This window comes from Lissotriton vulgaris, chromosome 4_1 (assembly GCF_964263255.1).
Source record: "Lissotriton vulgaris chromosome 4_1, aLisVul1.2, whole genome shotgun sequence".
In the NCBI taxonomy this organism is placed as follows: Eukaryota; Metazoa; Chordata; class Amphibia; order Caudata; family Salamandridae; genus Lissotriton; species Lissotriton vulgaris.
The window spans coordinates 1304723840-1304738490 of record NC_141691.1 but is presented as its reverse complement, the minus strand read 5'-3'; positions in this window follow the sequence as shown (position 1 = coordinate 1304738490).

The window sequence follows — 14651 nt, the reverse complement described above, 5'->3', positions numbered from 1 at the left end:
GGATGGCATTGGATTGTGGTGATTTTTGAGTGTTTTTTTTTACTTTTTGGAGTGTTGTTGGGGCCTGGCCATGTGGGTGGGGGGCATTTTGAGGCTTGGTCTAGGCAGGGCCTAGCCATGTGGCTGGGGTCAAGGGGCCATTTTGTAGCCAGGCAGTGTGCTTTGTGCCATAGGCCTGCACACAGTCTGCCCTGCTTTCATCCATTATGCCCAGGGGTACTCAGTGTGCTGCATGGACCAAGGCTTTCCGTGGGGTCTCTTGAATTTAAACAGAGCATGGATAGCATTGCATTGTGGTGAATTGTGTGTCTTTTTTGACTTTTTGGGGTGTTGTTGGGGCCTGGCCATGTGGGTGGGGGCCATTTTGAGGCCTGGTCCAGACAGGGCCTGGCCATAAGGCTGTGGATCACGGGGCCATTTTGAAGCCAGGCAGTGTGCTCAGGCCTGCAACCAGTTTGGTTTGCTTTCATCCATTATGCCCAGGGGTAGTGAGTGGTACATGAAACAACTCTCTCTGTGTGGTCTCTCTTCTATTAATGTAAACATCCATTTTTGATTAGAATGGCCATTTTTATTTTGGGCCTACGGGTGTGTTGTAATAATATTAAATGCCTGGTTGCAAATATTAATTGAAGCACGACATATGCAACATTTATTTAACTGATGTTCCTCTGGCTTCCTTTGCTTTTAGGTGCACAAGAGAACCACATCAGTCATCGTTCATCATTCATCAGTGCCAGGTAGAAGTCCTGCAGTGGTGTGTGCAGCACAACGTCACGCGACGTCACGTGTGACCACAGACAACCCTGCAACTCGTGCAACTGTGGCCTGCTGTTCTGACATTTGAAGAAGATGGGCCCAAAGAAAGGTGGCTGTAGCTCCTCTACCAAGAAAGTTGCCAATGCCATTGCCAGTAAAAAGGAGCAGAAGAAGCAAGTGCCGGCACTTACCAAGGTGACTGGTGTGCCCACAGACACTTTTTTCGGGGGAAAAAACTACGCCTGCAGCAGCGGGGTCCGCTAGGGTCCAGGCTGGGAGCAGCACCTCCGCTTCATTGGGCTCAGTGCCACCACGCCAAGTTAGGTCCAAGACAATGAGTGCTGCAGAGGCAGCCACTTTAATTGCTCAATCAACATCGACCAGTGATGTTGGCTCATCGCAAGAAAATAGCATCCAATCAACACAGGGTGTAACTCATCTGACGAGTGTTCAACAACCACAGCCGCAACGACAACCACAGGTGCAACTATTACAAGCGCAAGTACATGCGCAAGGAGAGGCGCAAATAGAGGCGCAAGTAGAGGCGCATGGAGAGGCCCATGGAGCGGCACAACTGCCCACAATGCTTGTTCCTCCAGAAGTAGGGGCACATCAGGAAATCGAGATTCAAGCGGAGGTATCATCCGAGGAAGCCACTCCTCCTGATGATGATCCATTGTCTTCCGAGTCCCTAGCAAGAAAAAGGTCAAAGAGGGCTACTACTACAAGTTCTTCTTCAAGCCCCCTTCCTTCTGATGATCTTGATGTTGATTTGAACCCACCAATGCAGTCTGAGAGTGAGGCACGCCATGAGCCGACAAAGTAGCTAAGCCTAAAAGGAAGGTTCCCGCAAGACTTTCACTTATGGGTGATGATGACGAACAATAAGTGGTGTATTCTGCTGCTGATAAACAGTCTGATGGCGATGACCCAGTCATCACAGTCATCACTCCATCCCCAGCGGGCATGCGGCAGACAGACATTTTGCTGCTGAGCGGGATGTGGGCGGCGTGGCACTGGTACCACCACAAATGCAGTTAACTACTACACCAACACTACCTACAGCTTCCATATTTTCTCTTCAGAAGGGCCGGCAGGGACCTCCATCCAGCTCGACCTCCATTACCTCAAGTAGTGGTGCTGTAAGTGCACAACAGAGTCAAATTCTGCCATGCCTATCCTCCACTTCATCTGGCATTGAAAGTAGCACCTCCACCACCAGTAGACATCTCCAGTCCCCAGTTTGGGACTTCTTTAGTGTTAGCAAAAAGGCGGAAAACATGGTCATTTGTTCGATTTGTAAAACTGTAGTTAGTTGCGGTAAGCTTGGTACCAACTATGGTACCAGAGCCCAGAGAGGTCATCCCCAAAAACACCACACTATGATTTGGGAGGCGCACTTAAAGAAGATCTGGGAAGCCAAAATACAACAAATCCAAATGTATCCATTCATATTGCATCTGATGATGACGAGGTGCTGATCGTGCAGGGAGGAAGTGAAGAAGCAACAGACATTTTTTCTGGTACACCCAGTACCCCTGGTAGCAGCAGCACTGCAGTGGTAGCGCCCACACCCTCTACCCCAGCAACATGTATGAGGCCCACTAAGAGTTTGGGAGAGATACCAATGCGAAAAAGCACATCAATGAGCTTAACTGGGTTGAAGAAGCCTGCATCATCATCATCATCATCATCACGTATGAAAACCGTCCAGACCACCATTAAAAGCATGTTTTGGTCGGATGCGCCGTTTGAACGCAACCACCCTACTGCCCGTCTTTATAATGCAATGCTTGCTAAAATGTTAGCACTGGACCTTCTCCCTTTTTCTTTCGTGGAAGGGGTGGGTTTTCTAGAATTTGTGGCAACAGTCTTCCCTAAATAGAAGGTACCAAGCCGGTCCTATTTTGCCAGAGTTGCAGTTCCAGCACTACATCAAGATGTGCTGGAGGTGTTTGGGGCAGCTTTGCAGAAGAGTGCTGTTCACACTATCCACCTGACAACAGACATGTGGACCAGTTGCCAAGTCCTTGACTACATGTGCATCACTGTACACTGGGTATCTTTTGCAGGGGTTAGAGACAAGTTATATGCAGGTGTTGACCCGGACACAGTTTTTCAAGCTACTCGGAAACATGCAACAGTAGCCATGTTTGCCATGGAAAAAAATCATACTGCACTAAACCTTTTGGATGAGTTTCAGAGTAAGGTCTATGAATGGCTGCATCCAAGAAAGCGCATGATGGAGGCTATTTCAGAGTGCCGTGTTTGGCGCACAGTATTAACATTGTTGTGCAAGAGTTCTTGAAAAAATAAAACACAGTCAGCAAGTTACTGACCACCTGCCGAAGAATCTGCACACATTTTAGCCATTCTTTTCAGGCCCAGAAGCAGCTGAGGAACATGCAATGTGAGCATATACTGCCAGTCAGAGGACTCATCCAGGAGGTGGTAACACGTTGGAACTCAACCTTCTACATGCTTCAGCGTCTGCCTGAGCAGTGCTTGGTAATCAATGATTATGTCTTTGCACTGGGTTCTACTATGAAAGACATGAGGCTAGAGTTGGAGGAATGGAAGCTAGTTAAGAGCCTGACAGACATGCTTTGTCCTTTTGAGGTCTTCACACGTGAAGTCTGCTGGGAGGACTGTACTTTGGGCAAAGGTATCCCATTGTGCATGCTAGAGCACCAACTCAAGGCGGTGTCTTCAACGTTCAAAGGTGATACTGCCAAGCAAGACGCATATCAGTTGGTGGAGAGCTTATTAAGCCGCCTAGTTGACAATGAAAGGCTTAAAAAAAAACATATAGAACAACATTACATTTGTGCCACTATTCTGGATCTATGGTACAAAAAGGCAGTGGCCAGCATAGCATTCATTCCTTTTAATGAAGCAGATGTTTCAAAGTACAAACATTGGCTAGCTCTGTCAGCCACTCTGTTAAAAAAAGAGCGGCAGGAATTTGAAGGAACCGGCAGAAGTACTACTGAATAAGCAGGCTATCCGGCGTCAAGGTCCACTTCTGAATATGTGGCCAAAGGCAGTCACTTTCCCTCACAGCCGTTACCGACACCAGCAACCGTATCATCATCCTCACCTGCACCAGGCCCAGCCATAATATTGTCGGAAGCGCATACCCCCTTTTGTACCGCTTTTGGCCGCCATAAGTGTGGCAGGGTATGCTCAGACGTGAATCCATTGCTCACTTTGCCACTGGATTCAAGCAAGCCGGGCTGAAGATGACTGGAATGCCAGAAAACGGTCCTCGGAAGCCTTGTTTCCGGTCCAGGGAAGGCATGGCTTGGCAGTTCAGGCTGGACTGTTCCCATGAGGCACAGGGTCAGACTGATTTGCATATAGCCATGTCTGAACTGGGGTGGCAGAGTGGGCTACAGAACGGTGATGGATTAAACCCAGATCATTTGACGGTGTGAGTGTTTGATTGGTTCAGATGCTCCGTCCATTACCACCTTCTTTTGTACCGCTTTTGGCCACCATAAGTGTGGCAGGGTATGCTCAGACGTGAGTCCCTTTCTCACTTTGCCACTGGATTCAAGCAAGTCGGGCTGAAGACGGCTGGAATGCCAGAAACCGGTCCTCGGAAGCTTGTTTCCGGTCCAGGGAAGGCATGGCTTGGCAGTTCGGGCTGGACTGTTCCCATGAGGCACAGGGTCAGACTGATTTGATTATAGCCATGTCTGTACTGGGGTGGCAGAGTGGGCCTGGGGTGGCAGAGTGGGCTAAAGAACGGTGATGGATTAAACCCAGATCATTTGACTGGGTGTGAGTGTTTGATTGGTTCAGATGCTCCGTCCATTACCACCCCCTTTTGTACCGCTTTTGGCCGCTATAAGTGTGGCAGGGTCTGCTCAGACGTGAGTCCCTTGCTCACTTTGCCACTGGATTCAAGCAAGCCGGGCTGAAGACGACTGGAATGCCAGAAACCGGTCCTCGGAAGCTTGTTTCCGGTCCAGGGAAGGCATGGCTTGGCAGTTCGGGCTGGACTGTTTCCATGAGGCACAGGGACAGACTGATTTGCATATAGCCATGTCTGAACTGGGGTGGCAGAGTGGGCTAAAGAACGGTGATGGATTAAAGCCAGATCTTTTGACTGGGTGTGAGTGTTTGATTGGTTCAGATTCTCCATTACCACCCCCTTTTGTACCGTGTATGTAATACTGTCGCCTCTGAAACTGAAAGTGTTATTTTTGCACTACAGTACACTGCACCTTATATTTTTTTGTCCGTGGTGATTTAAATACACTTCCTGTATTTCCATCAACAATTACAGGCCAGCTTTTACCCTGTGCAATGGGAAAATCGATTAACTCAGGCTTACCATTAGCGATACGCAATTCTGCATACGCCAGGCAGGCAGTGGACAGCGTGTCTGGTCACCAAGATTGATTGACGGAGCATCAGATGGAATCGAGGAGTACCGCGAACAAGAGGAATGGCTGGATGCATGCAACTTCCCAAATTGAACAGGGCAACTACAACATACAGTTACAGTATCCTCTTCACTTCTCCTTATCTTTTAAAAAAAGTTATTGTTGTGAACTTCTATGAGTGCGACTCTGTGCATTTGTTGCTCTCTGTTTCAAATTAATCCCTCCAGCTATTTGATAAGTTTTTCTTTGCTATTTTTAAAACTAATTTAATGTACTACTAAGTGTTTATTCGCTCTTAGGGCAGATAGGCAAGTGAAATTGCGTAATTACTGAAGCCCTGTACTGTCACATTGTTTCTTCATAGTTAGTAAGTTGTAGTACTACTTTTCAGTAACCTAACCATCCATTTAGAAAACAACTTCATGCATGCAGTAGTGCATGCACTTCCGTTATGTCCCTTAAAAAGATTTATGGATATCTTCGTATCCAAAGATTTTTTTCTTCTTCATTTGTTGTGTGTCCATGCTGTGTTTTTTTTTCCACTCTCTACAAAACTCTCCCAAAAAACCCCATTCCCATCCAATTTTCAAACCCTAACCCTCTTCCGCCGGGCTGTGTGGTTTTTATTGAGGTGTGCCTAAATGACTACAATAATTCCACACATTTGCTGGGGAGGATAAGGACAAAGCAACAGAAAATACATTTCAAGGATGGTGAAGGAATCCGAGGATCTGTTCTTACTATGTACTATACTATCTATCGTACTGTTCTAATGCTACGCTCGGGCAACTCAATGTTTAATTTCCTTTTTTTTCATATGCTGCTGCTGCCAGTGTGTAGTGTACCACTAGAACTACCACCACCACAACAATGACATTTCATCTGTCCAGGATTCAACCTTAATCACCATTTGCCATGCACCCAGCCCTGTTCCTTGCCCTATTCTCAAACACGGATCGCAGGTAAGATAAGCATTTTGGGGGAGGAAGAATAATGGAGTAGGAGGAGAGGAGAGACTGACGGTAGTACTAGTAAAGTAGTAGGACAATTGAATTCCATAACTCTGTCAGTGGCACTTTTCTAAAAATGTGGACGATTAGACAATTTGAATCAACCAGCCAGTTAAGTTTCAGGAAAACAAACGTCCAGTTGAGTTAACCCCCCCCGCCTCTCCCACAAAACATTAAAAACGCGAATGCTATGTTTAAGTTGAAAATAAATAATTATTTACACCCGAACAAAAATAAAGTAACCCACAAGACCCGACCCACCCCCTCCCTAACCCAAACCAATGTCCATGAAATGTCCCGAAGAAAAGTTCCAAAACCCCAATGCCCAATTCCCCCCCCCAAAAGTCTTTAAAAAGAGGCAAGGGACAGTCTCTCCTCCTCTACTACCGCCGGCGGTGTACTTTGGCCAGGTGGTCCCGATGCTCCCTGCGGAGGTCCTTGAGCAGGGTTTTCAGTCTCTCCACCTCCTGCTCAAGGCTGGACACCCTGAGGGTCAAGCGGTGCAGACAAGCCTTGCACCTGCTGTGGGGGGCAGCTAATTTTTTTGCTGCTTGGCGGTGGCGGGTGGCTGCGGTACCATGGCTCCGTACTGCTGAAGGCTTGCGCTGACTGGATGACCCAGGGAGAGCGGAGGAGGATGCAGCTGTCATGGATGTTGTAGATGTCGACTGAGACTGCGTGTCCTCCTCCTCCTGGGCCACCAGCCATTGATATTCGGCGACTATCGCCTCTAGCTTCCATTGCTGTGCCCGTCTAGCCAGCTCCTTCCATGTTAGTTTGGAAGGAGCATCTATATGAAGAAAGAAAAACATACTGTAACACAAGCTCTTTAAGATTAACACAAAATATTTCAGCTGAAAGTTGTGTCACAGTAGCACTAGCAACTTGCAAGCACAGTACATAACATTTGTGGCCTGTATCATTCTAACCTCCCACTTTGTCTGCCTCTGCTCTAACATTAGTGGGAGTTTCAGGAATTCTACTAGCACTATATGGACTTACTACATTAGATTCTGACAGTACACAAATCTTCTTCTTCTTCTCTCTTGTTTAGCAAAATTGGTACGTAAACTTGTGAAAGACTGCATAATGTTCACTGTTCCTTAATGCCAGCACCAGGGGAGCCTAACTGTGGATAACGCCTCTGAACTCACCCGTGCTTTTTTGTCGGACGCTGCATCTCATCGCACCCACTTCGCGGGTGCCGCTTCGCGTCTGAGGATCTTGCGGGGCTTTGGCTGGTGACTGCCTGCGGTTGTGGAGGAGGAGTGGGCTGCCCGGATGCCACAGGGACTCAGTCAACCAGGAGTCCCTGCGAGACCGAACACACCTGGTCTGCGCCTACTGCTCGGCCTCGCCCACCGGACACCATGCACAGAAAAGCTGCCGCCAAACAGTGAGAACTGGGATTCACTGTTCCTTAATGCCAGCACCAGGGGAGCCTAACTGAGGATAACGCCTCTGAACTCACCCGTGCTTTTTTGTCGGACGCTGCATCTCGCCGCACCCGCTTCATGGGTGCCGCTTCGCGGGTGCCGCTTTGCGTCTGAGGATCTTGTGGGGCTTTGGCTGGTGACTGCCTGCGGTTGTCGAGGAGGAGTGGGCTGCCCGGACACCGCAGAGACTCAGTCAACCAGGAGTCCCTGCAAGACCGAACACACCTGGTCTGCGCCTACTGCTCGGCCCCGCCCACCGGACACCACGTGGCTTATTTACGAGACCAGTCCACGCTGCGCGGGAGCGCGCGGGAGTGCGCCGGGCTAAGCCTGAGCAAAGGGCGGGCCGTCTGTGGCCGTCAGAGGCCGAATAAGGCCGGGCTGGGCCTATTCTCTTGCATCCATCCTCCAATATCTGTACCGTCAGAATGTCTGTTTCAGGTATGAGCCCCGTAAACACGGCCATAGACAAAACGGGGGTTTTGCCGTCAAAAGGCACTCTGGATAATTATTTTACCAAGGTTCTTATTGACTTAGAAAAGGAGACTACGCTTGCCGAGCGAAGGGCGGAGCGTCGTCGCTCGGTAGAGAATTTGAAAAACAAAATTGCAATAGATCCCACGCGGAATGCTCCTTCTTCTAATGGAGGTAATCTCAGCATAATCGATGACCTCACCTTGCCAGAGAGCGTTCCGCTTTTACTACGAGACTGCACCCCTACACCATGTGTTCCCATTGGGCAGACGCTAAGTCCTGTTCCCCTTACCAGTCCTATCAGTCTAACAAAGGATTCGGTTACAACGAATCGGATATCTGACAAAACCAAACGTAGCAAGAAAAAAAGGCCAATCATGCCCAAGATCCATGGTCCACCACCTAATAAAAGAAGACGTAAGGAGGGGGTAATACAAAAACCTAAGATAAGCCACTCAGACTTTAGCAAGTCTCTTAAGCCTGCTATTACAGGCGAGCAGGCCCCAGTAGTTGTAGAAGACAGATTATCAATCTTGACAATTCAACAAACACCTCTGCACACTGGTATGGACATTAGCATTAGTGCACCTGTTGATGCCCCCGCAGAATCCATACTGAAACCAGCATACACCAGTGTTTCATTAGACAGTATGGAACACTTAATAAGATCCTTCATCTTACCTATTATAGAAAGGCTAAAAAAGGTGGAGAAACGTCTTGAGGACATGGAATTGGGTATAGGAAGGAAGGATAATTCATCTGAGGTTCTGGTGAGTGAGGTTGTGCCGCCTTTAATCCCGGTTATACCAGCTATGTCCAATGCCCAGAAATTTTCATTCAATCCAACTGCAGCTACATCAAAATCTCCTAAAACAGTAAGTTCCAATCATAACAAGCTATCTCCCCCAAAACAGGCAAAAAATCTAGCTGTAAATCCTCTGAGTAACATTATAAGGAATCAGGAAAAGGCACCCGTGGGGAAATCACATGAGGAAAGGAGAAGTACCAGACATACAGGGGTTCCAAAGAATAGGGGTCCATTAGCAGAACTCCCACCGGAAGCTGTGCCCTATGTGGTTATCTTAACAGGGGTTCCTGCATTGGCAGACAATAAAAGGGAAGGATTTGCCCAGCTCAAGAATAAAATTATGCATTGGGTTAGAGTATACAGACTAATCACAGGCAACATCAATGGCGAAATAGTACATGTTCACCGACTTCCATGGCTGGGTAGTAGAAGTAAGGACATCGAGGGAGATGTAGTCGTAGTCAACTTCAGAGATTCACGTGTGATTGATTACATACTAAACTGGCCTGGAGGAAATGGTAATAACAGCATTTTCCCCCGCCCTCTGACCTACTTCTATCCCAAATTCCTAGTGTTCCCCCCCGAAATACACAAGTGGACAAACACATACTCATACTTTTTCCCAACCCCATATAATACCGGGCATTTCTTACATACACAATATCAAATGCCCGTTCCCGATCCCTATGGTTGGAATACTGTACCTCCCAAAGCCAACACAAATTTCAATAGAAGAATGGACCATTTGAGGCCCTTCACACCCTTGGAGACATGTAACAGGTTCGATGTGTTTAATGGGATGGACGATTGTGATTGAAGTCTACAGTCTAGGTGGGGCATGGGTGGTCTATCCCCCACCACTAATTCAAATGGTGCATTCCATGGGGTTTTAGATGATACTATCTTGCATCCCAAAACACACCAGCCTCTGGGGCCGGAAAATATAGCTAGTCACACTCATAGGGAATCTGTACATGCCGAATCCACTAGTGTGATCACTGTTCCAAAATTGACAGCTCTGGGGAGAACCGTAGAGGAATCGCAAGATAAGATTAGTACATACCCTCTGGTAGATGGTAGTGGGACATTAGTGAAAGATAGCATAATATCTGGGCTAATGCCCTACATCTATAAAAGGAAGGCATTAGGGGGAACAAAAGAAGTTGCCTTGGGATTAAAAGACAGCTTACAGAGTAATAGGTCTATTGAATCCAGCAATACATTTCAAACTCCAGTATCTCAGTGGGATGCACAAGCTCAGATTGACCTGGCCCCCAGTGAATTGGGAAATGACCAGGCCGGTCAGTATCTAGTGTCCTGGAATATAGCTGGTCTTAGGAATAAGACAGTTTCCCATGATTGGTTAAACTTTATTGACAATTATAGTAACATCATTATGCAGGAAACTTGGGCAATGGAACCCTATTATTGGCCGGGTTACTTAGACTTTTCTATACCCGCGACCCATACGCAGAGGGGAAGGCCAATGGGGGGCCTGACCACTTGGGTAAAGCAGGATGCTAGATATACTACGGTGCACCTAGATTCCAATTCCAAGGATATTGTAATAGTAAAGCTCCACTCTCCTGAGTTTGGAGATCTAATAGTATTTAATGTATACGCAAGGGGTAATCCGGGAGGAAAATCTTCTGAGACAGTCAAGCAACTGGGACAGTGTTTAAAATTACATAGGGGAAAAGCAAATGTAATAATAGGAGGTGACTTTAATTGCTCCTTTGAGCCTCTGGATCAATTTGACATTGACCTTACAGAGTCAGGGGATGATAGCTGTCAAATTCCCCCTTTAACTATACCACCCGTAAAAAAGTGGACCCAATTGGCTAACCAGCTCAAGACCTTTAGTCTTGAGTATGGATTAAGAGCAGCGAATGGCAGAACTAAAGGGGATAAGGATGGAAGCCCAACTTTTAACAATGGCATACGCTCAAGTAGGATTGACTATATTTTAATCAGTCTGGAATTTTGGTCAGCTATCCGGGACATGAATATCATCAAAAGAATTGAGAGCGACCACAATCCTCTTAGCTTAGAGTTTCAGCTTTTCTCAAAAATGGGAGTCCCTGATACAGATGCATCTAATGATATAGCCCTTGCAAATGACACAAGAAGGCTAAAATGGGCAGAATGCATGGATAATTGCCAATGCATCTCAGAAATGGAAGAAATGGTGTTAAGTGCAACCAGTGAGTTACTGTGTTGCATATCCAATAATGATTTTATGTCCAGGGTGGTTCCAATCCACACAACCCTTTGTTTAAATCTTAGTAAATACTTTGTAAAGCAAAAAGGCGATTGTCCTCGCAAAAGTAGAAAGAAACAGGAATCATGGTATGGCAAAAGCTGCAGAATTGCATATAAATCCCTAGCACTAGCCGTCAAATCAAAGGATAGGCTTTTAATACGTGATGCTGGGCACCATTACAAAGTGACCCAGCAGGAAGCAAAATAAAGCTGGGATAACACATACTGGGAGGAGCTCTATGAGGCAAGCAAGGCTAGAAATATGATAGGATTCTGGAACTTAGTGAAATGGGGCAAGGGATCCCATACCCCACAGCCTGAAAATTCAGTCCCACCCGAACGATGGGTATCACACTTTAAATCACAGTTTGCTAACCCTCTTCGGGCAAGTGCAGAAAGTTTGGATCCTATCATAAACTATCCACTCACCGCTCCGCTAGTGTTTAGTCGGAGTGACATCGAACATACCCTAAATACCATCCCGAGAGGAAGAGCCCCGGGTCCGGATATGATTCCGGCAGACTTCTTTCTACATTGTAGAGAGACATGGGTGCCGTATATAGAATTGTTGGCGAATGCTATCTCCAGGGGCTCCCCGATACCATATGTCTGGAGGGGAGCTGAAATCATCCCAATCTTCAAAAAAGGGGATCGGGCAGACCCTGCGAATTACAGGCCAATTAGCCTAATTGCATGCATTCAGAAGGTGGTGGCTAGGCTTGTACTACACAGGATTCAGAATTGGATAGATGATTCTGGGGTTATGTCTGCATTACAGGCAGGCTTTCGCCCTTTTACCAGCACCGTGGATCAAGTTTTTAGATTTTCTAACATATATTGGAAGTGGGTAATCCTTGGGGGAGGCACTCTTTACGCAGCCTTTGTCGACTTGAAATCGTCATTTGATCTTGTTCCACGCACTAGGCTGTGGCAAGTGCTTCATGACCAAGGTATGCCACACGAACTCCTCACCTTCCTAATCAAATTTCACAAAAATGACTATGCACAGGTTAGGTGGGGCAGCCAGGGCCAGGTCGATACAGAAAGGGGAGTTAGACAAGGGTGCGTCTTGGCACCAACTCTGTTTACGTTATACATAAACAGGGTCATTGAATACTATAGGGAGGTTCACACAGATGCACCCAAACAAAATGGTAACCCAATACCCCTATTAATGTTCGCAGACGACACCCTTCTTATTTCCAAAACACAAGAAGGGCTCCAAAAAGCTATTGGCTGCTTTGAGGCTTTTTGCAAAGACCATGGTCTAATTATAAACATGTCTAAAACCAAATTCATGGTAATGCATAAACACAAGAAAGTGAGGGGCACAGTATTTATGAACGGTGAGCTTTTAGAACAGACAGATTGTTTTAGTTATTTGGGCATTACACTGGGATCTAGGATGGAATGGAAGCCACATATGACTTACCTAACTACAAAACACGCACAGCTAGCAGGTGTCCTTTTGAGGGAATTAAGATCATCAGCTACTCAACCAATAGCCCCTGCCTTAAAAATATATGACACAAAAGTTACGGCTTCGATGTTATATGGGGCCAAACTGTAGGGGGTCTCTGATGTTTCTATCCTGACAAATGCACAAAATAAATTTTTGCGTTGCATAACCAAACTTCCCAAATCGACACCATTGATACCACTGTATATGGATTTGGGTTGTCAGAAAATTCAGGACATAGCTAGCTTTCGTTCAGTTGCATACTGGAGGAGGCTATGGGTCACGCCAGAACTAACTCATTATGCTTCAGCACTCCTAGAAACCAGAAATATGGACACAGGGGGTAAAATCTCATGGTTTAAACAGGTCAAGTCGCAATATAAAGCCTTGGGAATGGAGCAACTTTGGGAAAACCCATTAGAAAATATTTTCCCATCACGAAAGGCTCTAAAAGAGCTGTATTGGGCTAATATTACCCAAAGGGAATTTCAAAACATACTGATGCAACACTTACAAGGGTATTTTTGGAACACAAACACATCCCTGCGTATGAGCGATATTGGGACCTTATCACCATCCCCAGTGATAGGAAACTTTTCCATCAATATAGGGTAGGAACTCTTCCTATCAATACATTCACAACTAAGTGGTCAAAAAACAAAGATCACCATCAGTGTCCTTTATGCCAGCCCAATCTGAAACTTTAGCTCATGTTTTGTTTATATGCCCAGAAAATAAAGCTCTGCGCCACAAATGGATTAAACCAATTTGTATACTGAAAGGCATCCAAACTGGCACTGTGGCCCTCAGGACCTTAAAAACAGATTGCACTGACAGTATGGTTATTGCACTAGCAAAGTTTTTAAAATGGATGTGGACTATACGGAGAGATAAATTGAAACTATTACAGACTGCAGTGTCTTAAACCTGGCTTTCAGCTGAAAGTATGAGTTGATAACTATGTAACAAATTTTAAAACGGTTTATAAAATTTTAAAACACAGGATATTTTTTTTTTTAATGATTGTGTTTGGAGCACCCTGTACAAAGCATTGATTGAATAGATTAACCCATGAATTTTCCCCTGTCCCTAGGGATCTAAGGTTGCAATAAGTATGAAATGCTGTTTTTTTCTAACTGTTTGTTGTCTTATTGTATTGTCTTTTATGACTTGTGTCGAAATAAAGACTTTTTGACTATGATTGCATAATGCCAGCGCAGTCAACTTGCACCCGAGTACCATGATCCAGGCATCCATCCATTCAAAGTAAATGTTAATCATTCTCCTTAATATCTCAACTGGACAAACCTTACTTTTTTCTCACAGAAAAACAACCTTTTTATTTTATTTTGGAAACCGCCAGCCATGCATCCATGCTTGACTCGCATTTGAATTTGAACCAAAGGATATATTGCGCACACAAACAGTTTCTGTTTCACGCACCCAGGCAGTCCTCTTTCCTTTCTCCTTCCACTCATCCTTGCTTCAGCTTTCAACCGGCCATGCATCATATTCCCAGCCACCTCGGGCAGCTTTCAAAAACACTTATCATTCTTTGCTAGTCTTTACTTTTAACTTGCTCGTCCTTCCTTACACCCTTCTTTCCCTTTTCGTTCATCCCATCCATCAAGTTCATCTCTGATCTGACTTGGCTTCTCGATAAAACTTTCACAGCTGAGTTGAATTCAAATTTAGAGGAGGCCATTGGTTACTCGTCAACTCCCGCCGCTAATGCTATTGCTAATGAGAAGTCAAGGGTGACTGTCTTCTACCTGGTTGACAAACATTTAGGGGCATATTATCAAGGACCGGTGGTAAAATTATCGCCATTTTATCGGCAGGAAACTGCAGTTAAAACGGCGATAATAGGCTTGATAATACGCCCTTGTTAAATCCCATAGAAGCCCATGTTCTTGTGTTAACATTAGTAGTATGGATTGTCCTCCTATCCAATCAAAAAGTAAACTAGTATCTTATTCTTGGTGGCCTTTGACATTTTATTGTTGGGAATTGTCAAGGCATAAACATTTAGAGGACTTCAATAGACAT